Here is a 26,429-nt window from a genome sequence, read left to right on the forward strand (position 1 = left end):
CTTTCTGTCTTTATGAAAGCTCTTTTGATATGAAATGTACTTTTTCTATGTGTTCCTGAGGTTTCCAAGCAAGACCCCAGGCAGAGGGTTTTCCCTCCCCTGTGGCCTAAACATTGAGCAACAATACCAAGCCATTTGATTTGGGCTGTGGAAGGGAAGAGCTCCGTCACAATCTTTTTTTCGGGGGGGGGGGATGTCTGAGATTTCTCTTTTTCTCATCCCCAGCAAAATATAAGGCCACTTCACAGATGTTTCTCCAAAGGTTCCCCATTTGCTGCCATTCTCCCCCAACAACAAAATGTCCTGGAATTATGGTTGGTTCAGGGCATTGCAGACAAGCAAAATGGTGGCCAGACTACTGACACACTTGCTCCTGTCGCCATTTGCGGTGGCATTGAAAAAGGAAATTTATTTATTTATTTATTTATTTATTCATTCATTCATTCATTCATTCATTTCTACACCACCCAACTCTCTGGGCAGTTCACAAAAATTAAAACCAAAGAGCACACAATAAAACATTACAAAATATATAAAACATTAAAACTACAGTAAACAATACAACCAAAATAAAACCAGAATAAAACCTAGCATCAGTGCAGGGATTTAATACAGATTTAAAACAGCAAAGCTAAAAATCTAAAGCAGAGTTTTCCGAACTGCGTGCCGTGACACATTAGTGTGTCGGTGGCACTGTGTAGGCGACGTGTCACGCGAAATGCAGAAAATTGTGTGGAAGGGCCCCAGGAGCTCCCTTATTCGCATTTGCTGCCCTTGGCCCCTCCCTTGGAACTTCCTAAAGCAGCTAATGTTAAAGCACCTAAGCCTTAGCAGCTAAGGCTTAGCTGCTTTAACATTAGCTGCTTTAGGATCGTGTGGTGTCTTGACGCAGGATGCACGTGATTGGCGGTGTCGGAGCGGTGCAGCGAGGAGCGTGGTGACGCTGGCTGAACAAGGAATGTGGAGAATTCGGAATTCTCATTGGAGACTCCTTTAACGGAGCCATTAGTTGTGGGTTACATCACCTGCCACTCTCGGCTGTGCTGAGCGGAGGAGTCCCTCGGAGGTCCTGGACTAGGGCTGCACCGCGTGGGCCATCCACCATCTTGGCCAGTCAGAACGGAGCTCAGTGGAGGCCAGAAGCCTCAGAATCAGCATGCTCCCGATCACCCAGGTGCACGCAGCTGCAGGCTGTCACCCAGTCAACCCACCTGCTGCTGGCTGAAGGGAGGCCACCCTCCCAAACCCAATGTGGCAAACAGCAAGCCACCCACCACGTGGCACTTATAATTTGACGTCTGCCATTTATTTTTATTTTTACTCTGCTGTAATCGTGGATTGACCACCCACCGGCAGTGTACCACCAGAGAGTGCTGGAACTGGACTCTGGACATTGCAAATATTTGCAGCAATATTGCCTTGTAGTGAGACATATACATTTACACCATTTTTGTTGGACATTTGCTTCTCTACTTCATGTGTTTTTGCTGCTGAGCTCCTACCTGGGCCTATGTGTGGTCTAATATGTATAATTCAGTTAATTTTGTTTATTTTTCACATTCTCTCCTGGTCCTGATTCCTATCTTTATCTCACTTTATCACTGTGGGAGTGGAGCGCAGGTGCTGTTATTTTCATAAGAAAAAACAGAGAAAGATAAGCGTTAAAACAGTCCTGTTATTTTCATATTCAGTTAATGCTAAAACCTAAAAATAAATTTGCATAGATTTATTCATTAAATTGCAGTTGAATTACCCATAAAATGGTTGAATACGTTTCTAATTAAGAGGGAAAGCTGTAGGGATGTTAGAGAATTCTGCCACGGATCCCAGGGGGGGCCGAATTCCAGTGAATTTGGCCCCCCGGAATCCATGGCGGAAAGGAGCAACCTGCCCCACCACCCTGTGAAAGCCCCCCGGAATGGAGCCTACCTGGCAGTGGCTGCGGCTTCAGCTCCAGCAGTGGCTCCAGCGGCGGCGGCGGCTCCAGCCGCTGCTGGGCTGCTGGGGATGCAAATGGCATCCTGAATAGGGGACGCCATTTGCATCCCTATGGTAGCCCGTGATAGGCTACGTAAATATTTACGTAGCCTATCACGGCTAAAGCGGGGATGCAAATGGCGTCCCCTACGCCATTTGCCTTCCCGTTTTCTCCGAGATAGGCTATGTAAATATTTACGTAGCCTATCACGGAGAAGACGGGAAGGCAAATGGCATAGGGGATGCCATTTGCATCTCCACTTTAGCCGTGATAGGCTACATTAATATTTACATAGCCTATCACGGGCTACCATAGGGACACACATGGCGTCCCCTACTCAGGATGCCATTTGCATCCGCAGCAGCCCGGCAGCAGCTGGAGGACCTGCTGCGAGTTGGCCTGGCCGGCAGCTCCACAACCTGGCCACAGAGCGGAGCTGGCTGGACAGGATTCCGGGGGGGAGTAATGGATCCCCCCTCCATTGAGGATTTCAGGGGGAGGGACGGCGCACCTCCCCCCTACCACGGATGTCCCTGGACGAAACCAGGTAAGTGTTTCATACATCCCTAGAAAGCTGGTGAAGATGACATTTGCGATGAACAAAATGTAGCTGCTATAGAGGAAACTACGCAAGAATCAACTGTTGAACTGCCTGTATTAGTACGTAAGAAATGTAAGGGAAAAGTTTCCAAGCCTCGTTTATACATAAAGATTATATGAAACTGGGGTTCACATTTTCTGGTAATGAAAACAATCCCTGACACTGAAACGTGGAAGCTTAAAAATGCTTGATGACAAAATGGGAGTGTCTTTATCTAATATTCCACCAAATATTGAAAAGCTGTGTTCATCCCATTGACCTCATACATCCCATTAAAATGGTAAGTAGTTATTGGTGTTATTCAACTTTTTTTAATTCTTGCACATATTTATATACTGTTACTCATAAATGACAACAATGTGTGTTATTATCTTACAAATCATATATTTATTATTATTTTTAAAAATATAAATGAAGGGTTTTCATGAGATATGTTGTGTCCCTATACATTTCGTTATTACAATTTATGTATGTGTCCTCATCTCTTATAACGGCTTAGTTTAACCTCCGGTTTGCTAGTAAAACTGAATTACTGTGTCGTGAAATGGTGCATGTCTAAAAAGTGTGTCACCAACAAGAAAAGTTTGGAAAGCTCTGGTCTAAAGAGCTAAAACGCTAAAATGCCTAGGAAAATAAAAAGGTCTTCACCTGGCACCGGAAAGAATACAATGTAGGTGCCAGGTGAACCTCACTAGGGAGCTCATTTCACAGCTGGGGAGCCACAGCAGAAAAAGCCCTCCTCCTAGTAGCCACTCACCTCACTTCCTTTGGCATGGGCTCACGGAGAGGGGCGGGGGCTCACGGAGGGGGAAGAAAAAAAAACCTTTGGGAAAAATGAATAAACTGTGCTACTCCAACTGTCTGCTAAAAACCCAAGCCCTGAGAAGTGTTTGGAGAATTTCTTTCCCCTGGAGGAAATTGGTACTCTTCCCACCCCCTTTTCTCTGCCTGCACATAGAGTGGAATTTTCAAGAGACCACTTACACATAGCTCTAAGCGAGAGTCTGTTAAGAGAGTTTAGAATAAACAAGACGTACTAAGAGGTCTCCCATTTCCTGGATTTGATTAGTGTAGTGCGGATACATCTAACAAAACGAATCCCAAATTTAGATTACTTGAGTGGCTGTAATGGCTGAAAGGTTCTGAACATTCAGGGATACACAACGCATGGACTACAACTGCACATTCTTAGTCTGATGGAAAGGATCAACTTGGGGAAAATAAGATATGCTTAAAATTAATGGGCAAGCGCTTCCCTTCTACCATTGTCTTGTTTATTCCTTTTCCTTCTTGAACTTTACATCTGTTCTTTGATCCCCTCTATTCTGTGAGAGGTTCAGTTGGGCTCTGGCTGCCAGGTAAGCTACTGCTGTAAGCAGCAAGAATAATCTGAACTCTGGATGTTGTCCACACACACAGGTCCCCGTTCACACTGTGTCAGAGAAGAAGGCATATTGTGCAGTCATCAAACCATGATACGGGGATCCTGTTCTGCAGAGGCCCAATCATGGCCTGGGAACAGATTGACAGGTCACCTGCATCAGCCAGTGCAGAGGAGTGACTGGAGTGCCAGACTTGGCCCAGGATAGCTGGGCTCAGAGTAGTGCTCCATGATGGCAATGTCCAGAGATGGTGCGGAGATGGTTTTGGTTCCCAAGAATTGAATTAGTTGCCCCTCATGAGGAACAGTCAAGAGCCTCAAGCATCTCAGGTCAATGAACCATTTCTTCTGCGCAAACCCAAGCCCTAAATGGCATCCTGCAACACCGCTGTCTTTGTCAACAAATATACATGAGGGGAAAAAATACAAAACACAGACCTCATTTGCCATATAAATTTATTTTGAATGATCATGGTTCAGGGTATAGTAACCCATGCACCGTATTTTCTTGAAACAGAGGCCCTAAAAAGCAAATCTAAACCCACTATTATCTCCCCCCCCCCTGCAAATATGACTGATCCTCCACCAGCCTCTAAGAAGAAAACCAAAAATTTCCCAGACCCTCACTGCTCTCGCCTCTAGGGCCACAACTTACTCCCGAGTTCTGAAAATGGTGGGATACACAGGGAGGAGCGTGCCTTTGCTCTCTTCTATCTACACCTTATATTTGGGCTCCTGGGATGATCCCTTGACACCTGAACATTGCACGTCGTAGACAGTGGATAGCAATATGCCATTACCTAATGGTGCCAGTCCAAGGGGGAAATTACATACAGCCTTGTTTGCACAGCCTTTTGCAGCAATGGCATGATGAGGTAATCCAACTGGAAAAGAAAAAGGAGAATATACATATGAGAACAATATCATGTAAGTATCGTAAAACAATGAGGGGTCTTGACAGACCTCCCCCACCCCCAAGCACTGGAGCCATTTCCCAGGGCAGGTTTGTGCACCATTGTCATGTTCCCTCGGGAGGACACCTCTTTGGAGGATGAGCTGGAACCACCCGAGCAAAATATTACAGAAGAGCTGCCTGTGACTGGAGACCTGGAGGAGATCAGGGGAGCCCTGGGTCCTCAGGAGAGACGACAATGGGCCTTACACCTCACAACACAGGTTGCCCCCTCTGGGACTTGGAGGCAAATGACAAGCAGCCACCCAGCTCTGGGGTGCAAAGCCATGGGGTGCAGCTGTCATGGCTCCATCAGCTGCACAATGTAGGAATGTCTCACACTCCTGGCTGTCAGGCTTGATCCAGGCCAAGATGAGTCATTGGATGAGGAGGAGTCTGAGACTGTGGAGTCCATGGCCTTGTGCATCATTCTGACAGTGGCACACCTGGCACCTTCAGAGAAGCTACACCATATTCTCCAGTACTGGTGAACATTGAAGAATCCCTGGATGAGGCCCCTAAGGATCATCCACCCCCCGTAGACTCTAAGGAGGGGGCTGAGCATCCACCTCATCTTAGAACACTCCGGCACCACGAGGACACCATCTGGAGGCAAAGCACATGCCTCAAGTACCACAGCAACTGGAGTCCTCATGAGTAAGGCCTTTTTCATGAGGAGGACTCTTTTCACAAGCCAGTGATGAACTTCAGCTGAGCCCTGGGTGGGGCTCTGGGTGCTCTGGATATATCAGCTCTCAGCTGGAACTTGAGAGCTGTTGAAAACAACACGTTACCTCAGCTTCCAGTGCCTTTTGCTCTTGGTTCCTTGACCCTGACTTGTATTTGGACCTCCTTGCTACTGATCACTCCAATCCTGCTTGACTCTGCTTTTGGACTGTGCTTTCACTTGACTGATCTCCTGGATGTTGACCTTGGTCACACCTTGCATTTGGAGACTGTCTGGTGAAAATGTGCCTTCGGCTTTTGTTTGTTCATTGAGCTGCCCTTGAATTTGCCCCTCAGTTACCTTAATGGTAAGTCTGACCTACCTGGAATGGGACAGAGGGTCTGCTAAGGAATAATGACTCATGAGTAAAGGTACACCCGTGAGCACCAATGGCCAGCAGCTGTGATCTAGGTAAGGGTCTGAAGGCTCAGGCTTAAAAGCTTTCCGGTCCAGACACTAGCAGCTGAGTGCCAGCTCTCGGACTCCTGCCTTGAATTCCCCTGTGCACCATTGTCATTCTCCCTCTGGAGGACTCCTCTTTGGTGGATGACATGGAGAACCCAGGGGACCCAAAGGCAGATCAGGGGGTCCTGGGCCTTCAGGAGAGACAGCCATCAACCCTAACGTCCACAACATAGTTTTAGCCCCCTCTTGTCTTGGACGTCGTGGCAGATGTTTCAGACTTAGAGATCCCCGCCTTGTTTTCCCTGAGAACTCAGCTCTTCCCTGGATCTCCCTGTGCTGGATGTTTGACTGCCGACTGATGTTGCTATTTGAACTGAGCCTGACGGGATCCCTGGAGACCTGTTCCAAGACCATCATAAGTAGGACAACCATGCTGAAGGACTGGCCCCTGGGTCCATCAGGAAGATACCACCACCCCAGGTCTCATGGCAGCGAAGGCCATGAGCACACATACAAGGCAGTCATTTAAATATAAAAACCAAAAACAACAGGCATTCTCAGAGGTCTGTTGGATGTGTGACAGGTCAGGTACTCTCCTGCCAAATCCTGAATAAAAGGCCCAATGAGCTGTGAAATGAAGGCTTGATGTATGAATGCAGACAAACAGGGAGAGGCAGAACTAGCAGCTGCTCTGCTCCACCCATAGAACTGGGAGCCTTCACCTTCCTGCCATCCAGTGTAGAGGATAAGACTGGTAATGTAAGTTTTTGTCCTAAGCAAAGGCACTTCTTTGCTTAAAATAAAACGTATTACTCTTGACTGTTTTAAAATGGTTATATTTCTGCACATTGCTTTTATATATATTAGTAGTTTAAGCTGTGTCAACCATGCAGGGAGCTATTGTGCAGTCTAGTAATGCAATAAATAAAACAAAACAGAATGTTAAACCAAGCAAGCCAGACAGAACGAGAGAAGCAGTGTGGACTTTCTCATGCCCCCATGCTGACTGGTAACTCTACTCACGTAGACGGAAATCAAGAAGACCGCTGGCACAGTGCTTCTGAGAGCCCCGGCACTGGATGGTTGTCTCCTGGCTGTCGCAATAATCTGTATCTGTTGCGAAGCAAGCTGGGCACCGCACCCCATTGAGTGGAAGGGTGTCATAATCTGGCACTGCAAAACCAACCCATAGAGTGAGTATTTGCTTCCATGACCATCCTATTTCCCCCCACATCTCTTACAGTCTCTCCCACAATGTTCAGTCATATAGACAGCTGCATCACCCATACACTGAGCCATACAGCGAAATGGCAAACATCTTTCAGCTGTTCTTTGAATCACCAAGAACTTTTGTCTGGGACATTATTTTTCTGTGGGTCACCTGGAGCTCATGTTCTTCTACAAACACTTCTTGCAGTCTTCCTGCCTTCTGCTTGTGGGTGTAATAATAATGACCCTACAGATCTGTAGCTTTGCTCTTTTAATAGAAAATGGGCCTAAGACACACATTAAAAAGATTTCACCATTACTGCATAGAAATCTGCAAGAAGATTGTCAGTTATGCAGAAATTTCTTGGTTCTTCTCTGAAATTATTCCAAATATTAAACAAAATCTTCTTTATGAAAGAAGGAAAGATTCTTATTAAAAACTAATAATGGAAAACAATTGTCTTCGATCCAGGATTCCAGTTGTCTATTTCTAACTGGCAGCATAGCCATCATTATCATGGGATCTGTGTGTGTGTGTGTGTGTGTGTGTGTGTTGGGGCGGGGGGTACTTGGGCTTCCGTATTGCACTGACCAGAAGGGGTAAGATACCCTTAGCACCCCACATGATATTCCTGTTGGTGAGACACCCAGTGCAGGGATTAAAGGGCAGGTTCTGCACTCACTGCAACAGTGTCCCCAAATGCAAGTCTTTGCTTTTGTGCATAGAAATGAATGGCAGAAACTCACTCACACAGGAGAGAGTCAAGTTCAGACAATCCTGCTCCCAGGCCCTAGTGACCTCAACCATTGAGAACCAAGCAGCCACCTCTCCACATAGCCTCATCCTGGCTTCTCTTATTTGTGCTGGAATTTTTGCAACTGGCTTTACATAAATTGAGACAATGTCTAAATAGATGCATATACTTACAGTGGAGGTCCTGTACATTGCACTCATCAGTCTGGCAGCACTGCGATTCTAGCAGGAGGTATTTACCATTTCCTGCTGTCCAGGCATAAGAACCTTGATAACAATGTCTTTGGCTGGTACACCCTTTGTAAGCCACACCAATTGGAAATGCCTCTGTGAAAGAGAATCAGGAAAAAATGTCTAGACTGGCAAAAAACAAAGAAGTCCATCTGCCCTTAACTTTCTAGTTATGATGCGCTGAGGTTTGTATGTTAGCCAGTTCTGAAGGTTTATTTTTGTGTAAATAATTGAATCTGGCAAGTTATTTCTTAAGGTTATTGATTAAAAACTGATCAGCACAAGTTACAGGTTTTTCACTGCATCTTCTGAAAGTGAGTGAAAATTCACTGAAGTTCAAATAGATGCAAGACATCCTTACAGTCTTGACCACAGCAAGATGGATAATACCCCACCATCCAGCTGACATGCTCCCCAACACCACCTTCACTGAGTCATGTTAACGCCCCATCATAGGTCACGTATTCCCCGGCTTCATCTTGTAACAGACATGATCAGGCGATGTAAGTGAGAGGTCCCCTATAGGGCCCTGGTCCCTACAGATCACTGGCTCCAGACTTTTCCCAGGATGCCCCCAAAACACCAGCTGCCACCAACTACTGATTTAGGCTAGATCTACGCTACTGCTTTATAACGGTACTGAAGTGCACTGATAAGTGTTGGGGCACATTGCACATTGTATATGCCGTTATCGTATTTCCTGCTTTTTATTCCACATTATCTAATTTACTGCAACAAATGTCATTGTGTGCCTTCCGAGGTATAAATGCACAAGAGGGATGTAGTGTTACCATGATGGGATTGTAACGATGTGGCACAAGGTGTAGGTCTGGCGTTAGAGACCGCAATAGGACTCTACTCTTAATATACTTAGTACATGGGGTGAGATGTGTTTTCTTTTTCTTTTCTTTTTCTCTTTTTCTTCTTTTCCCTCTTCTTTGTTTATTAGTCTTATTTTATATGATGGAACTTGTTGATTATTGTGTATGGTGTATGTATATTGTCAAAACCAAATGAAGATCTTTTAAAAAAATAAATATATTAAGAACAAATTATGATTGATAAATAATCATAATAATATTCTAAAGAATCTAACACCACATATCTGGTTTCAGTACCTTTTCTCTTGCCCTTCTCATTCACTCCCTGGCTCTTATTCTACTTAACTGGATGACCACTGGACCTTAATTCCTCCTCTCATTATCTCTGTCCATCCTAACCAGCCTCTTCCTTCCCTGGCCTCTCACTACCTGACCCTGTCCTCCTTCCATCTGACTTTCTCTAACACCAGCTAACCCAACATTCTGTTCTGGGCTCAACTTGTCAATCTTTCCCTCCACTCTTCTGTTACAGGGACCTACAGAGGTCCATCTACTGACTTTGCTCTGCCTGTGCATAGATTCATGAAAAGAGGAAAGCTTCTTGGCTTAGAATGCAGGTGCTCAACTAAGAAATCAGGAAGTTGCTGCACAGAGATTGGCAGCCATTGTGGCACCCACAGCATGAAGGTTTTCTGGTCCATCTTCTGTGAATTCAGGGCCAGGCTTGATGAGGAACTCGTGCTGCAACTGAGAGCAGCAACCCCAGCCTCTTCCCCAGTAACATCTTGTAAAAGGACATGTAGAAATGATGTCATCACCATGCACAGAGTTGCCCTACCCCCAAGTTCACGTCTTCTTTGTCTGCCAAGGATGGGAGGTGGGGCACTCTGACTGTGATGATACCACAGCGCAAGTTGTGATCCACAAGATGTTAGTTGGAGAGACCTGTGTGGAGGAGTTGTGGAGTTGCTGTTCTTGGTGACACTCAGTTGCTCCTGGGAGGGAGTTGAGAGGAGGGGGAGAGTTCTTTATTCCTGGATTGTGCTTGTGCAGCCGTTCCCAACACCTACCCAGCCCTTATTAATTCCATTTCTTAGTCTTCCCTTTCACTTATATCCTTTTGCTAGATTCTTTAAATTTCATTACCACACAATCCTATGCACAGCTGGCTGGGGAATGCTGGGAGTTGAAGGACTTTTTCCTGTCTAAACATGCATAGGATTGCGCCCTTACATTTCTTAGTCTTCCCTTCCCCTCAAATCCTTCTCCTAGATTCTTACCTCTCTCTTCCAGTTGTTAGGCTTCAGTTTGTGTCCTTGCTTTGTTTGCTGCTCATTCTTTGGCTAATCTCCCCGCCCCCCACCCCGCTGCCCATCTCAATTACTAGTCCTCCCTTCCCATTGTTCAACTCTTCATCTATGTTCTCTTTCTTATCAAAACCAAAAAATGCACTCCCCTTTTCTCTTCTGTTAGACTTTAGATGCCTCGGTAGTGTTAGTGTTATTTGCCTTCCTCCCACCCCTTAGCTTGCGTAGGTTCTCTGTCTGTCTGTCTGTCTGCATCTGCTTTTCTTTGGGTCTTGTACGTGCTGTGTGAGTGATGCATACACATTATTTTTGTGCACGAGAAAACTGTGTGTGGCCAAAGCAGTGCATACACAGTCCGATATATAACATGGGGCAAAGCACTACACACGATACATGTATGAAGCCCCTTAGGGGTACCACCACCCATGGTGCTGCTCTTGGCAGGGGCAGAGGTGGGTGGGGATGAGGTGCTGGTGGGACCAGCAGCATCAGTCAGAGTAGTGCCAGGAAGTCACTGCTTCAGGAGGCAGGTTAGCAGCAGCAGCCCACCATGAGGAGTATCTCCTCCTCCTTCGGTAGTGTGAGGGGAGCCTGGACATCATGTCAGAGGTGTCAGATGTCCTCAGCATGGTGGAGATTCAGGGGGAAAATTATTCTATAATGTTTGGGCTATTTAATTTAGAAAAAAAGTCAAATGCGGGGGGAGGTTTATACAATTTTATGGAGCAGAGAAAGTGGAGAAGTACAGTAAATAAGCTCCAGTGATTTCAGTGTGACTTACTCCCAGATAATGAGTATTGCAGCCAAAGAGAGGTCTAACTTTTTCTTCTCATAATGAGAAGAGCCTCAGGTCATCCAGTGAAGCTGCATGGTGGCAAATCCAGGACAGACAAAAGGAAAGTACTAGGGCAGAGGGCTTATTTTTCACTTCAGAAACCCTACACAAGAGGTTAGGGATAGTGCCCACCTAATTGTCACCTTAAACACCTTCTGATTAGGGTCTCTAATCCCCTATGTGGCTTGACAGATTTTTTTTTTTTTTACCTTTTGTTTTAGTTTTCAAGAGAAGGAAAACGAATGAATGGCTAACACAAAGGCCACTAGACCTAACTGTCTGAAATTTGGCAGGTTCAGTCACCTCCATAGGGGCTGCCATGTCCCCAAATTCCATGCAATTATGCAGAAGAACTGAAAAATTATAGCACTTTGCTTTGACAGATTTTCTTGAAAAAAGCAGATTTTACCTGTAGCTAACACAAAAGCCACTGGATGTAATTGTCGAAATTTGGCACATTCTGTCACCTCCATAGGGGTTGCCAGGTAGGGATGGCGGAGAATTTCTCCCCGAAACTTCGGGGGGCCGAGCGCCAACATGTTCGGCCCCCCGAACAAGTTTCAGGGAGAAATTCTCCGCACCCCCCCCGCACCCCCCCCTGGGATGGGACTTACCTTCCCTGAATGTCCCTCCCGGCGGCGGGTCCGGCTGGCGGTTCGTCGGGTGTTCGAGCGGGGCGGGAGCGGCAGCCGGTCTTTCGACCGGCTGCCGCCGCCGCCATTGCAATAAAAGTAAAAAAAAACGCTATTTGCGTTGCCCTTATTTTCGCCGTAGTCTACGTAAACATTTACGTAGACTACAGCGACTAAATAAGGAACGCGAATGGCGGCTCCCTATGGGGGCCGCCATTATCCGTACACACTTTTTTTTCTTTTTAAGTCGCCCGTGATAGGCTACGTGACGATTCACGTAGCCTATCACGGCTGACTTTGCAGATCTAGCCGTGATAGGCTAAGTGAATCGTCACGTAGCCTATCAGGGGGCTTTTTTTTTTTACTTTCGCGTTCGCGGCCGGGCGAGGCGGCAAGCCTCCTCCCCGGCCTGAATTTCGGCCGGGTGAGGCGGGAAGCCTCCCCCCCGGCCTGAATTTCGGCCGGGCGAGGCGGGAAGCCTCCCCCCCGGCCTGAACTTCGCGGGGGGAGCAGCGAAGCACTCCCCCCCACCGCGAACAAGCTGCGAGAAAAGGTAAGTGACTTTCATCCACCCCTGTTGCCAGGTCCCCAAATTTCAGGTATTTATCATACAAACTAAAAAAGCTATGGCCATTTCTGTTTCCCAGTGCAAGTCAATGGGAAAATGTAAAATCCAAATAATTTGGATTTCCAAATCTCGCTCTGGATCCAAAGTTCAAAGAGGGTCAGATCAGGTCTGAATCAATCCAAAGCAGATTGGGGCCAAATCTGAAGTTCCTAATCGGTCTCTGAAGCAGTTTGGGGGTACAAACACAGCCCTAATTTCTGGAACATGCAAAGAAATAACAAAGCAGGGGAGCATGTTTCCCCTATAAGTAAACAGCACTTTGGATATTGGATGGTATAAAAATGAAACAAACAAATATTGTGCATTCACACATTTGTAACAAGGGGACAGCAAGTTACTCAGGTTGACAGGTTTTGCATTTACACTGCACAATTCTTGTTTGGAGCACTACTTTTCAAATTCTGCTTTTGGGGTGTACCGTGTACTAGACATTAACAAATGGGATGGCCATGGAGCTGGGCACTGACTCAAGGGGTTGGTTTTTGTAGTGCCAAGTCATGACAACCTTCTCCCCAAATACTAAGGCTGACAGAGGATTTCATTTCAGATTGTTGTTGAGGAGAATTCCCCAACGTTCAAAATTTCTCTATGGGATGAAAGGAACGTGAGATAAAAAAAAAATAAATCAATGTGGGAGGAAGCAAAACTGACAGGGCCATCCATGGCAGAGGGCTCTGAGAGCTTACCTCTTAGAAGTCTGCCTTCGAATACCTGTATATTCAACCATATTTATGGTGCTGAATTGGGGTAGCCTGCTTTTTTTTCCTGACAGGTTTCTCTTCTTTAACAGCTACATGGCAGACAGCCACAGCATGGTCCTGTCCATGATGGGAAGAGCTGTCCCTATTGAATTTGGCTGTTGCAGAGGGATGAGAGTCTTGGTTTGGGTCATTTTTGATAAGCATTTACTAAAATGCGTGAAGTCCTTCATATTCAGGAGAGAGAGAAAGATTTTTTAAAAATCAAATCCATGAGCAAGTGGAACGGTCAGATTCACCCCTCCTTACTTACCATGCAGAGCTACACGTGTCTGCTCAGCTATAAGCACCACTGAGGTCCACGGTGCTTGCTCTCAGGTAAGCGTATACCGGATCAAACCTTAATCTCAGTTCTGAAGATAGGTCTAAGACGCATTTCTGCAGCTGGGTCTTAAAACCATTTCCAAATAAGAACTGTGTTGAACCCAGGCTTGGAGTACTGGGAGTTATAGGACTTTTTTCTCTCTAAACATGCACAGGATTGCAGCCTTGGCACGTTTTAGTTTAGATTATGAAGCAAAAGTAGAGTACTGGAGGATGTTGTGGAGGAGTCATATTATTCAAGCGGCAATCCAGTGAGCTCTCTTGCTTGCGCCATTTTAATGTCAGCTTCATCAACGGCATTTCTTTTAGCTAATCTCAAATTTATGTTACATTTCCTCTCACATCTGGGAATGTAACCACAGAAAAGCTTACGAGTTTCGTAAGTTTACGTGGCCATCATGCTGATTATTACGTTTTCTCAGTTTCCTTAAATAAGATCTTACATATGTGAAATGGACTGAAAGCACTTCCCACTCACCTGTTGTTGTATGAAGAACGAAGGTAAGGCAAGCATCTTGACCCGGTTTGCACTGCTCGGTCCTCACATCTTGAGGTCTGCATTTTTTTGCCACAGCCAAAACACGTTTTACATCTCAAAAGTGCCACTGCAGACAGGGAAAGGGTTGAAATTCCTCAGGGCCACCTACATAGGTCTCCAAAATCTTCACAAATACGACCAGCATTTCTTTCCTTTTCCCCAGAAATATACCTATAAGTATTCCACTGAAAACTCCCTAGGAAGTCTGTTTCAGATTGCAGCCTGAAGTCATTTGGAAGTGTTAGACTTTGTTATTTTCCAATGTGATACAGCACTAATTTTTGCTACTCCTAATTGAAAATTCTGCTGTCATCATTTTTGCAAATGTCTGAGCAAGGTTATTTAATGGTTATTTAAATCATTACAGTGTAGATAATATCTACCATTATTTCCATTCAAGTCACCCTAGGAAGAACAGTTCTTGAAAGGGATTAGTCAATCTGGACTAGAAATTCTGCATGGTAAGAAAGGTTCGATTTCCAAAGTTCATTATTTATTTAGGACAGTTATACATCACCATTCATACTCTACATTCCTCTTTGTGGAGCAGATTAATAGATTTCAGAACAGCTGCAACATATAAGTAACGTGCCTGTGCCTAAAAAGAGATGTTGACATTCATTACCTCTCAGGGCATATCTGTACTATTGATTTACATTGGCTCTATGCCAGTTTAGTGATCGAGGCTCCCTCCAAAGGTTCCTGGGAATTGTAGTTTGGTGCAAAGTCTAAGCATTCTGTGCGAAGATACTCTAACCCTCCCACAGAACCACAATGCCCAAATTTTCCTAGGAGGAATGGAAAGCCAGTTTAATTCTCAAAACACCTAGATGGCATTCCACTTCTAGGTAGTCCTGCATTGTCATTCCTTTTCTCCAACTCAGACTAATTCTTATACCTGGTATTTGCTAAGCAGCAGACTACTTCATCAGATGGATGGTACGTGCAATTTAATGCTGTATATTATATTGTGCCACTAATAGACAAATGCTGAAGCTGACCTAAAAATACATAATTTACCCTACTGCCTCTAAGTAACACATGCATTCTCTCTCTCTCTCTCTCTCTCTCTCTCTCTCTCTCCTGCTAGAAAGCACTCCCCACTGTCTCCTCATTTCCAAAGAACTCCTGGGTCCTTTCCACACCTCCATTTCCAACCCATAATTCTTGGCTCCCTGCCTTCAAACTGTTGCCTACTACTCTTCCAGTTTCCCTTCGGTATAAGAACATTATTTTCGTGGCTCTCTGATTCCCATTTTGCCTTCAGGAACCATAGACGTTCTTGGCTTCTCTCGAGCCAGCCCTATATATTCCTTTCAGAAACAAGAAGAAGAACACAGAACATCTGGTTCATAAAGAGCTTCGTCTGTGGGGCAGTATAGAAATATAATAAATGCAATGAAATACTCACCTGGAGAAAGTAAGACAAAAAGGAGGCACACGCTCACGAGCACCTTCATCATGATGGGAAGGTCAAGAGCCAGGACGACTTGGATCAGAGCTGGACTGACCACAGCAACTGATGTCAGAAGTGCCCTGTGCAGAATAATTTATAGTCAAAGAGAGGAGCCCAAAGGCAACAGCTGGCAACAGCTGTTTTGGCGTGGAGCAGGAATGCCTTTAATTGAATACACCTCAGCATTTGAAGTGTCTCAGAAGTTTTGGGGAACTTGATAAATGGTGCCAGACTACAGATCCAATTTACCATAAAACCTGTTTCACTACTTCAGATGCAGGAAAACAGGACCATACAAAGCTCCACAGTAATTTAATTTTACATGAACTTTTCTACCTGGCAATCTAGTGCCCCTGATATCTGTCATGAAACTGCTTCCGGGCACTTCTCTAACCCAGAGGGGAGACTGCCAGCTTCCCTTCCACAGTGTGCTCATTATTTTCATTAAGTCCAGAGTCCACAATTAGCTAACAGCACCAAACCTCAGAGTCTCGGAGTGTGCCTGACTCTGCAGAGGCCTGCCTAGCCAATTGGTCCTGGGCAATTGCACTCGTGGCTTGGGCCTTGTAGGCCGCGAGGCCCTGAGGAGGGGAAGAGCAGGCGCGCTGGCTGCTCTCATATCGCGTGGCATGTGAGAGGCCTTCTTCATTTGTTGTTTCCTCCTGCTGCATGCTTGCTTTTGAGTAAACAGGCAGGGAGTTGGGCATTTTGTTTGGGGCCTGAGAAGGCATTTTCCTGCATCCTGTTTCAATTTGCAGCTAAGGATGGAAAAACAACCACGCTTATCAGTAACTAGGGGTGTACGAAAGGTACTTACCTTTCGGGGATTATGCTGAGGGTGCGGGGGGAGGCGTTCCGTCCCTCCCCCCAGAATCCTCGCCGGGGGGGGAGGCGCTCCGTTCCTCCCCCCCCCCCGGAATCCTGGCCGGCCAGCTGTGCTCTGCAGCAATTCTGCGGAGCCGCCGGCCAGCTCCGCCAGCAGCTGGACATCCGGCTGCTGGCTAGCAGGGACGCAAATGGCGGCGGCCGTAGCTGCCGCCGTTTGCGTCCCTGCAGTCAGCCATGATAGGCTACGTAAATGTTTATGTGGCCTATCATGGCTGATAAAAACAAACAAACGCGCGTAGGCAAATGGCGGCACCCATGGCATCTACGTAGACTAAGACGTGCCAAAATTAGGGGTGCACGAAACCCACTTACCTGGTCTCGCAGCTTTTCGCGGTGGGGGGGAGGCGCTTCGCTGCTCTCCCCCTGAAGTTCAGTCCGGGGGGGGGAGGCTTCTCGCCTCGCCCGGCCGCGAAATTAAAAGTTAAAAAAAAAATGCCCCCGTGATAGGCTACGTGACGATTAACGTAGCCTATCACGGCTAGAACTGCAAAGTCAGCCATGATAGGCTACGTTAATCGTCACGTAGCCTATCACGGAGGCGTTTTTTTTTTTTAGTTTTATTGGAATGGCGGCGGCGGCAGCCGGTCGAAAGATCGGCTGCCACCCCCGCCCCTGACGAAGACCCGAGGAACCGCCTCCGGGACCCGCCGCCAGGAGGGACATTCGGGAAAGGTAAGTCCCGTCCTGGGGGGGGTGCGGGGTGCGGGGGGGTGCGGAGAATTTCTCCCCGAAGCTTGTTCGGGGGGCCGAACACGTTGGCACTCGGCCCCCCGAAGTTTCGGGGAGAATGTCTCTGCCAACCCTAGCCAAAATAAGGAACGCAAATGGCGGTAGCCATGGGCGTCGCCATTTGCGTACGCGCGTGTGTGTTTTTTAAATCAGCCATGATAGGCTACGTAAAGATTTACGTAGCCTATCACGGTGTTTTTTTAAAATCTAGCCATGATAGGCTATGTAAATCTTTATGTAGCCTATCACGTGTTTTTTTTTTTTTTAAACCTGGAAATGGTGGCGGTGGCAGCTGGTCGGAAGACCGGCCGCCGCCGAACCGCCACCGAAGCCGCCGCCAGAGCCGCCGCCGCCAGGAAGATCCGCCCCAGGTAAGTCCCGTCCCAGGGGGGTGACGGGCCATTCCGCCACCGATTTCGGGGGGCCAAATGCGCTGGCATTCGGCCTCCCCGAGATCCATGGCGGAACTTTCGTACATCCCTATCAGTAACTGAGGCTGCCGGGGGGGGGGGACCTTCTATGAGTGCCCATGAAAATGAACTCTGGAAGCCTGAACTCAAGAGGGACTGAAGGTGAACTCATGAAAAGACACAATCCCTTTTTTATTTAGGAAGGGTCAAGAGACTCAAGCATGTTGGGTCAGTGAACCATTCTTCCTGCACAAAGTCAGACCCAAAGATGGCATTAATCTGGTACTGAAAGGGTTCACAAAGAGTAAAGGTGGCTGATTTAATCTGGGAGAGGACTACAAGAACAGACCCTTGAAGACTCCAGAATCATAGGCAGCTTTATATTCCAGACTCTTGACCCCTGAGCGAGAAGACCATGAAGTTTGATTCTATACTAAATGATGTTATTTCACTAGCTGAGACTCTGAGATTTTTCAGGACTGTTTTTGAAGAAGGGAAAAAAATGCAGCAGTCTTTACAAGCAGCTTCACAAAGGTTGCTCAAGGCCACGACGTGCTGGCAGAGTGTCTAAATGAGATGAACAGCAGAACTGAGCATGCTTAGATGCCTACTGAGAGGAGGAAAAATACTGTTTTGACTTCTCGTGGTGTACACTGGCTGATAAGAGAATGTCCCTACTCGATGCTAGTTGGGCGGGGAAGTGTAGCCCTGAGCACAAGCAACAACTAGGAGGAGGTGTTTGGGCGGATATGACCAAAAATGGCCAAAGACAGTATGGCCAGATAAGACTTTGGGTCATATGTTGAGACATTTCAAAGTAGCCTGTCTGTAATAGTGCCAAACACGTTCCCCAGACACATGAAATCATGGGAGATAGATGGGACACTTTGTTTCTGATTGGTGAGCAAATGCTCTAACCACATGCACCGCATTTCCTGTTGGAGGCTGATTGTCTCATTGCACCTTGGGCCCCACCTTTGACCAGAGCAGCGATATAAAAGCCCAGGGAATGGGAGCTCCAGGGTGTTGGTGTCTTTTGTTCCTGCTGCTGCTGCTCCACTTCCCCCTTTCTGCTGTGCCACCGGACCCACGGATTTAGGTAACTATGGACCTTTTTTGACTCTTAGACTTTGGGACTTAAGAGTAATTTCTGGGTCTGGGACTTAGAATGATTTCTGGGTTTGGGACTTGGAGTGTTTTCTAAGCTTGAGACTTGGAGGTTGTGTCTGAAGAGGGGATTTGGAATCCCATCTTCAAAGGTGAGAACTGTAATTATTCCCAAGTCTTGAGTTTTCTGTTCACTCCAACTCCTTCCTCTACTCTTCCTATGCCTAGAGGAATTTAGTAATGCTTCAGCATAACTTTTGTATTCAGGTAAGAATCAGGAGGAGGCCATGGGTGGGTTGAATTATTTATGTTTAGTTTTGAACTAGGGATGTACGAAAGTCACTTACCTTTTCGATGGGGTGATTCACGGTGGGGGGGAGGCGCGCCGCACTTCCCCCCGAAATCCTAATCCGTCTGGCTAATCCTAATCCAGCCGGCTCCGAAATCCTAATCCGGCCGGCTCCGCTCCACAGAGATTCTGCGGAGCCGCCAGCCGGGGCCGCCCGCAGCCAGACATCTGGCCTCTGGGCAGCCTTCCGGGGGAAAAAAAAAACACGTGTACACAAATGACGGGGGAAGAAAAACCCACTACGCTATTTGCGTTCCCCCTTTTTTCACCGTAACAGCTTATGTAAATATTTACGTAGGCTAAAACAGTGAAAAAAAGGGAATGCAAATGGCGGCTGCCGTAGCCGCCGCCATTTGCATACGCTGTTTTGTTTTGTTTTTTGCTTGCTGTGATAGACTACCTAAGTATTTACGTATCCTATCACAGCAAAGGCAGCTATGCAAATGGTGTGGTGGCCACCATTTGAGTCTGCAGCAGCCGGCCGAGAGACCAGCTGCCATTGCCGCTGCTGGAACATCCACCCCAGGTAAGCTTCATCCCACAGGTAAGCTGTGATGAGTGACAGGCCTTTCAGTCATTCATGAAGCTGCTTCCCCACCCTGCCCCCAGGTCTTCATGCAGCCAGACTGTGTAAGCACACACCAAGAGCAATCATGGAAATATCAAGAAAAACACAGCGAGAGCTCTGAAAGTGCTGCTCGATGCCTGACAGCTCAGTTACTCTCCTGCCAAATATTTAACAAAAGGCCTAATGACCTCTGAAACAATTATTTTATTCATTTATTCATTGCACTTTCCTCTTGCAAGGAACCCAAGGTGGCTTACATTATCCCCCTCCTCTCCATTTTATCTTCACAACAACAACCCTGTGAATTAGGTTGGGCTGAGGGTCTGTGACTGGCCCCAAAGTCACCCAGTGAGCTTCCATGGACAAGTGGGAACTCGACTCCCAGTCCAACACTCTAGCCACTACACCACACTGGCTTGATGTGTGAATGTGGACAAGCAGGGAGAGGTCAACCTGGCAGCACCTCTATCACAACCAAAGAACTAAGAGATATCATCTTCCTGCCATCCGGTGCAGAGGATAAGAGCAGCACTAGTATCAACAGCTATTCCAAGCAAAGTTCCTATGTCACTCAGTTAAAATAAAATGAAGAAAGAATGAGAGAAACAGTGCAGTGGATACAGTACAGTGCCCTGGTGTGGATTGGTAACTCTACTCACGTGCACTGAGGACAAATGTATCTTTGACACATTGATTCTCAATGCCGAGGCACTGGACAGTTTTTCCCAAGGTGTCGCAATGATCTGAATTCTTTGAGAAGCAGCCCGGGCATTGCATCCCATTGGGTTTAAGGCTCTTCTCACTTGGCACTGCAAAAACCAAACCCCAGAGTCAGTGCAAAGCTCCATGACCATCACATTCTTTCCATCTCTTGTATCTTCTGCCCTAGGATGTCTAGTCCTAAAGACGGTCGCATCTACTGCGCTGTGATATGAAATTTTACAAATATCTTGACGTGGGTTTCGAAAGCCTTTTGCCTGGGACAATCTTCTTTCTATGGTTCCCTTGGAGCTCTTGCTCTAGAAGCACCTCTTGCAGCCCTCCTTCTTTCTGCTTGTGGCACAAAATGTGGTCTGGATTGTGTAGGCTGATCTGGAGTCTCCTGTCTTACAGGGGGAAAACCGACAGGGCGGTATTGTGATCCCTCCTAGATGCTGGGATCAATCAACCAAGTACCTCCCAATGAGTTTCACACAATTGGTAAGAAAATATGTTTATGGTGGACTTGGACCAATAAGTCAATTTTTACCTTGGATGAACTACTGGGTGCTGATGATGAGTTTTTGTCATTCTCAGCTTTGTGTGCCAGAGATGACTAACTATGGCTGAATGGCGATACTTGCAATTGCAACATTTGCTAGAAACTAGGTAGGTACTGCTGCTTTTACAGTTTCAGAGTCCTCCACTATTGGAAGCACTTATTGCAGCCCATCAGTTATACTGACCCACGATCTATGTTTACAAATAATAATTATCAGTGAATAAATACAATACACAGGGTCTTCAGTAGGGGTGAACGAAAGTCACTTACCTTTTCTTGCAGCTTTTTCGCGGTGGGGGGGAGCGCTTCGCTGCTCCCCCCGCGAAGTTCAGGCCGGGGGGGGGAGGCTTCCCGCCTCGCCCGGCCGAAATTCAGGCCGGGGGGGGGAGGCTTCCCGCCTCGCCCGGCCGAAATTCAGGCCGGGGAGGAAGCTTCCCGCCTCGCCCGGCCGCGAACACGAAAGTAAAAAAAAAAAAAAAAGTCCCCTGATAGGCTACGTGACGATTCACGTAGCCTATCACGGCTAGATCTGGAAAGTCAGCTGTGATAGGCTACGTGAATCGTCACGTAGCCTATCACGGGCGACTTAAAAAAAAAAAAAGCGCGTACGCGAATGGCGGCCCCCGTAGGGAGCCGCCATTCGCATTCCTTATTTGGTCGCTGTAGTCTACGTCAATGTTTACGTAGACCACGGCGAAAATAAGGGCAACGCTATATAAGGGCCGCCATTATCCGTACACACTTTTTTTTTTTTTAAAGTCACCCGTGATAGGCTACGTGACGATTCACGTAGCCTATCACGGCTGACTTTACAAATCTTGCCGTGATAGGCTACGTGAATCGTCACATAGCCTATCAGGGGACTTTTTTTTTTTTCTTTCATTGCAATGGCAGGGGCGGCAGCCGGTCGAAAGACCGGCTGCCGCTCCTGCCCCGCTCGAACACCGGACGAACCGCCAGCCGGACCCGCCGCCGGGAGGGACATTCAGGGAAGGTAAGTCCCGTCCCGGGGGGGGGCGGGGGGTGGGGGGGCGGAGGATTTCTCCCCGAAACTTGTTCGGGGGGCCGAACACGTTGGCGCTCGGCCCCCCGAAGTTTCGGGGAGAAATTCTCCGCCATCCCTAGTCTTCAGCAAGAATGGAATAGGGAACTGGATTGTTGCATTTTGTCTAATCAATGGATCACTGCTTTATCATCTCTATCTGATGCATCTATGGATATGAGATTAGGTCTTATATAGCCAAAAAAAAAGGGACCGCGGTGGCTTAGTAGTTAAGATGCTGAACTGCAGACTGGAAGGTCGGCAGGTCAGCAGTTCGAGACCCGAGTGCTGCGTGACGGAGTGAGCTCCCGTCTTCAGTCCCAGCTTCTGCCAACCTAGCAGTTCGAAGCAAGAAATAGCAAGTAGATAAATAGGTACCACCTCGGCGGGAAAGGTAACAGCGTTCCGTGCACCTCGGTGTTCAGTCATGCCGGCCACATGACCACGGAAGTGTCTTCGGACAGCGCTGGCTCTTCGGCTTAGAAACGGGGATGAGCACCACACCCTAGAGTCGGACACGACTGGTTGGGGACACCTTTATCTTTTTTACCTTATATAGCAAAACCTTTTGTTTCATGCCTACCGGATGCTGCAATGTCTCTTTAATAAGGTTCTGTCTACGTCAGCTAATGGTTGGAGCTGTAACACAGCTAATGCTTCTGTTAACATGTCTGTTGGTAATGTCCAATATTTGCCACTTTGGGGAAGGAGATTATTATATGGATAAACATTGTATTGGAATGCTCTTCCATACATGTCCTTTTAATGTATTCACCTGATTTCTGGAATGATAACCACAGTCAGCACAAATGGATTCCTCATGCCCTTTTGACAGATAAAAGACTGATCTTACAACAATGGAAGGTTAAACAATAATCTCCTGTAATGCAATAGATTGAAGATCTTACAATGCTTTCCACATTTGAATGGGTGGTGTATAGCCTGGATACTTATCTGGATATTTGGTCAGCTTTTGGTGAAGTTTACGTATAATTTTTAGCCATATTTTTCATATATACATGTCTACACACACACACACACACACACACACACTATGGAACTATTGAAATTGATATAATCAAATTAATGTAGTTAATTTTCTTCCTCTTTTTTGTTTTGTTGAAATTTCACGATAATTTTTTTTAAAAGACTTTGATACAAAGTCTCCTAAATGTTTAAAATGTATTCCAGCAAGCAAATATGTGTTCCAACAATACTGTACATTTATATTCATAGTATAATACTTTAACTGTCTTGGCAGCTGACTAAGAATCCTGGGAATTGTGGTTTAATGAGGATTATGGGACCTGCAAAACTATATATCCTCATCTAACAAGAGGAGTGCTCTTTTTCAGGGTTCCAACCTACTCTGTGGAGGAAAAGAGCCCATCATTCTGACAAGGCCAGGCCCAAGACTAATTCCCTTTCTGTTTGTGAATGCTTCATCTCCCAAGAGTCACTGATACGCCCAGACAGAGTTCTTGAATCTGGCTATCAAGGACCAGCTCCCAGGAACACAGCATCTGACTCATCGTCTGTTAGGGAAAGTTAGCATTTTCAGCCAGGCCCAGGCGTTTTGCCAGAACTGAAGCCTGTTCTCACTGCAGCCATCTTCAGGAGAGGCGGGAAGATACATGGAGCCCTGATGATATTTAAACCTTCATTGGATAGCAGCAGTTGCTGGTAAAATGTTACTTTCTGCACTACAATTTACAATTTCTACAGAGAAATTATTTGTTCTTCTCCATGATAATCCCAACTCCTAAAGAAAGATCTCTGTATAAGGGAACAAAAGATTGCTATTAATAATGGAAAAAAATGAATAGTCTTAGACTCAAGGTTGCAGTCTTCTATTTCTAACTTGAAGAAATAGCCATCAATATCATGGACTTTGTATATGTCTTTGTGTGTTATTGGAGCTTGCATATTGCAAGGGCCAGAGGGGATAAGATGCCCTTTGCAACCCATATGGGATTCCTGTTGGTGAGACTCCCAGTGCATGGGGTGAAGGTTAGGTATTGCACTCACTGCAATGGTGTCCCCGAATGCAGGCCTTTAATTCTCTCCATAGAATGAATGGCAGCCATTCACTCACGCAGGAGTGAGTTGTGTTCACGCAGCCTGGTTCCCGCCCATGGTGATTTCAGCCATTGAGAATCAAGTCATTGTCTCTCCCTGGCATAGCACCATCCTGTCTTTTCTTTCTTATGCAGGAATAATTGAGACTGGGTTTTATATAAATGCAGATGCAGTCTAAAATAATGTAGATACTTACAATGGAGATTTTGTGCATTACACTCATCAGTCTGGCAGCAGTGATATTTCTCCTGGCACAGGGTCTGTGGTAAAAATGGATTTACCAGATACTGAAGTCAGAGAAAAATACCCTGCTGGACATTCAGCAAGTTTGACGCATCCCTTGTAAGTGAACAGAAGTAGAACATCTACTGTGAAAAAGAATCAGAAAATAAATCTTGATCAGCTTGAAACAGCATTTCGAACCAGGGTTTGTTTTATTTGGACACCATTGTATGATTCCTTATCTGTTAGGATTGAACTGTGTAAACTTGTAGAGAACATGAAACTTAGAGATTATTTCAAAGATAATCAGGAAATATATTCTGACACTCCTTTTCAACCTAAATACACATTTATTCTGCCAGGTGGTATCAAACCTTGTATCCAAGCTTTTGATGATTTCATACTAAGAGAGAATGTGAAAGAAGAACACAGAAAAATCAGTGGGTGAACTGGAAATTGAGAGAGAGACAGGCAGGAGATCATTTGGCCAGTGATGATAGGATAATTACTAAACCTGCAGATAAAGGTGAGGTTACTGTTTTCCTCTATACAATAGATTGTGAAAAGGAAGCATACAGATGACTCAGTGAAAGAAATCATTTTAACCATGTACAAAAGATGGTCCTCAAAACATAAACAGAGAGAGATTGGAGATTTGTTGGAGGAAGGGATAAGTTTGGAGTATTTAACTGGAAAGTTAAATATTTTGCAAAATATGGAGCTCCGTACTCTTGTATTTACTCACTGGAAAAGACCCTGATGCTGCCTGGGAAAGATTGAAGGCAAAAGGAGAAGGTGACGGCAGAGGATGAGATGGCTAGAGCATCACCGATGCAATGAATATTTGAGCACACTCCGGGAGAGAGAGGAGGACAGGAAGGCCTGGCATGCTATGGTCCATGGAGTCACGATGAGTTGGACACAACTTAATGACAACAACAACAACAAACTCTTGTATTTTATATATTACCCAAAAATATTTTACCATAAACAGCAATTAGTCTGCCTCCATGGAGACCCGTATTCTCAGGCAGTAATTCTGACCTGGAATCCTTATCAAAATATATAAGGTTAGTTTTGCCTCCTTTGTGGTACAAATAAATTGTATATAAGAGATTATATGGTCTTTATGAAAAAACAGATGAGGTTGTGTTATAGAAATTTCAGTTGTAGTATGTCTGTTATCCCATGATTTTATAAGCTAGGCTATGTCTGTTTTACCTCAGTGTGAGACTGCCATGCTAAACAAAGACACAGCGTCTTATCAGAGACTCAGGAATGCCAAGAATGTGTTTACTAGAGTACAAGGCTACCTCTCTGTGCATGCCTAGATATGTCAAAGGTGCTGCCTGTCTTCTGTTTCCCTCTCAGCTAGACAAAGAGATTAGTACAGCGCAAGCGTAAGACAGCCCCAAAGGTCTTGCCTATATAAACTTTTGAATCACATCACTTGATTGTAACCTTTGATGGAGCGTTAGCCCCAAGGGTTGCCTTATTCTGCAGAATAAAATCGTGTTGGACCAGATCTCTGCCTCCTCTCGTTCTTGGTAAACGAATTGGAAGGTCTACCAGGGAAAAGAACACAATTTTTGTAACAAATTTGGCGACCGCGGCAGGACAGCCCTGTGTGACCTGGGAGCTAGGCAAACGCTGGATCAACCCAAGCGGAGGGCGCCCTGGACCTTGTTTGGTTCACCGTGAGGTTTGAGGCAGCTGTTGCCTGGCAACCCAGCTAGCAAAGGACTCCTGAAGAGACGAGGCGAGTGGAGGTCTTTGGAGGACAGGACGAAACGCTGTCCGACTCTGGGGTCGTTTGGAGGCTGAGCTACGAGGTAAGTTGGATCGCACTGTCTGGGCTGTCTGGGGAGTGCAAATCTCCCATTCTTGTCTAACTGAGCCTTGCTTAAGCAGCAGTTGGGAAAGAAAAAATAAAAAAAATTGGCCGACAGGATAGGATCAAAACTTTCGTAGGAGAAAATAGCCAAGACCCACTGGGATGCATGCTTAAGAATTTTAAGTTGTTTAATGACAAAAGATGAGCTCATAAAGTTTTGTAATGGGGAATGGGTGACATTTAGTGTTGGCTGGCCAACTGGGGGAAGCTGAAAAAAAATGTTGGGTCCAAGGTATATAATAAAGTGATTGTTGATAACCATGGGGATCAGCTGCCTTATATTGATGCTTGGCAAATGTGGATATTGAAAAATCCTGACTGAATAAGAAAACATAAAGGTCAA

The 26,429-nt window shown here is 46.0% G+C and overlaps 2 long non-coding RNA genes across 2 annotated transcripts; one reads left to right on the forward strand and one right to left on the reverse strand.

Moving 5' to 3' along the window:
* Positions 1 to 4,400: 4,400 nt before the first annotated feature.
* Positions 4,401 to 10,404, reverse strand: LOC146337722 (uncharacterized). Its single transcript, XR_014785064.1, has 4 exons — positions 10,340 to 10,404; positions 8,182 to 8,334; positions 7,068 to 7,217; positions 4,401 to 4,844 (listed from the first exon to the last, which is right to left on the reverse strand). It is a non-coding gene; the product is annotated as an uncharacterized LOC146337722 (long non-coding RNA).
* A 5,618-nt stretch (positions 10,405 to 16,022) lies between these two features.
* Positions 16,023 to 24,563, forward strand: LOC146337723 (uncharacterized). Its single transcript, XR_014785065.1, has 4 exons — positions 16,023 to 16,168; positions 20,702 to 20,788; positions 20,885 to 20,956; positions 23,247 to 24,563. It is a non-coding gene; the product is annotated as an uncharacterized LOC146337723 (long non-coding RNA).
* Positions 24,564 to 26,429: the final 1,866 nt, after the last annotated feature.

This window comes from Heloderma suspectum, chromosome 10 (assembly GCF_057233095.1).
Source record: "Heloderma suspectum isolate Gila_16-S chromosome 10, 16-S_ref, whole genome shotgun sequence".
NCBI classification, from domain to species: Eukaryota; Metazoa; Chordata; class Lepidosauria; order Squamata; family Helodermatidae; genus Heloderma; species Heloderma suspectum.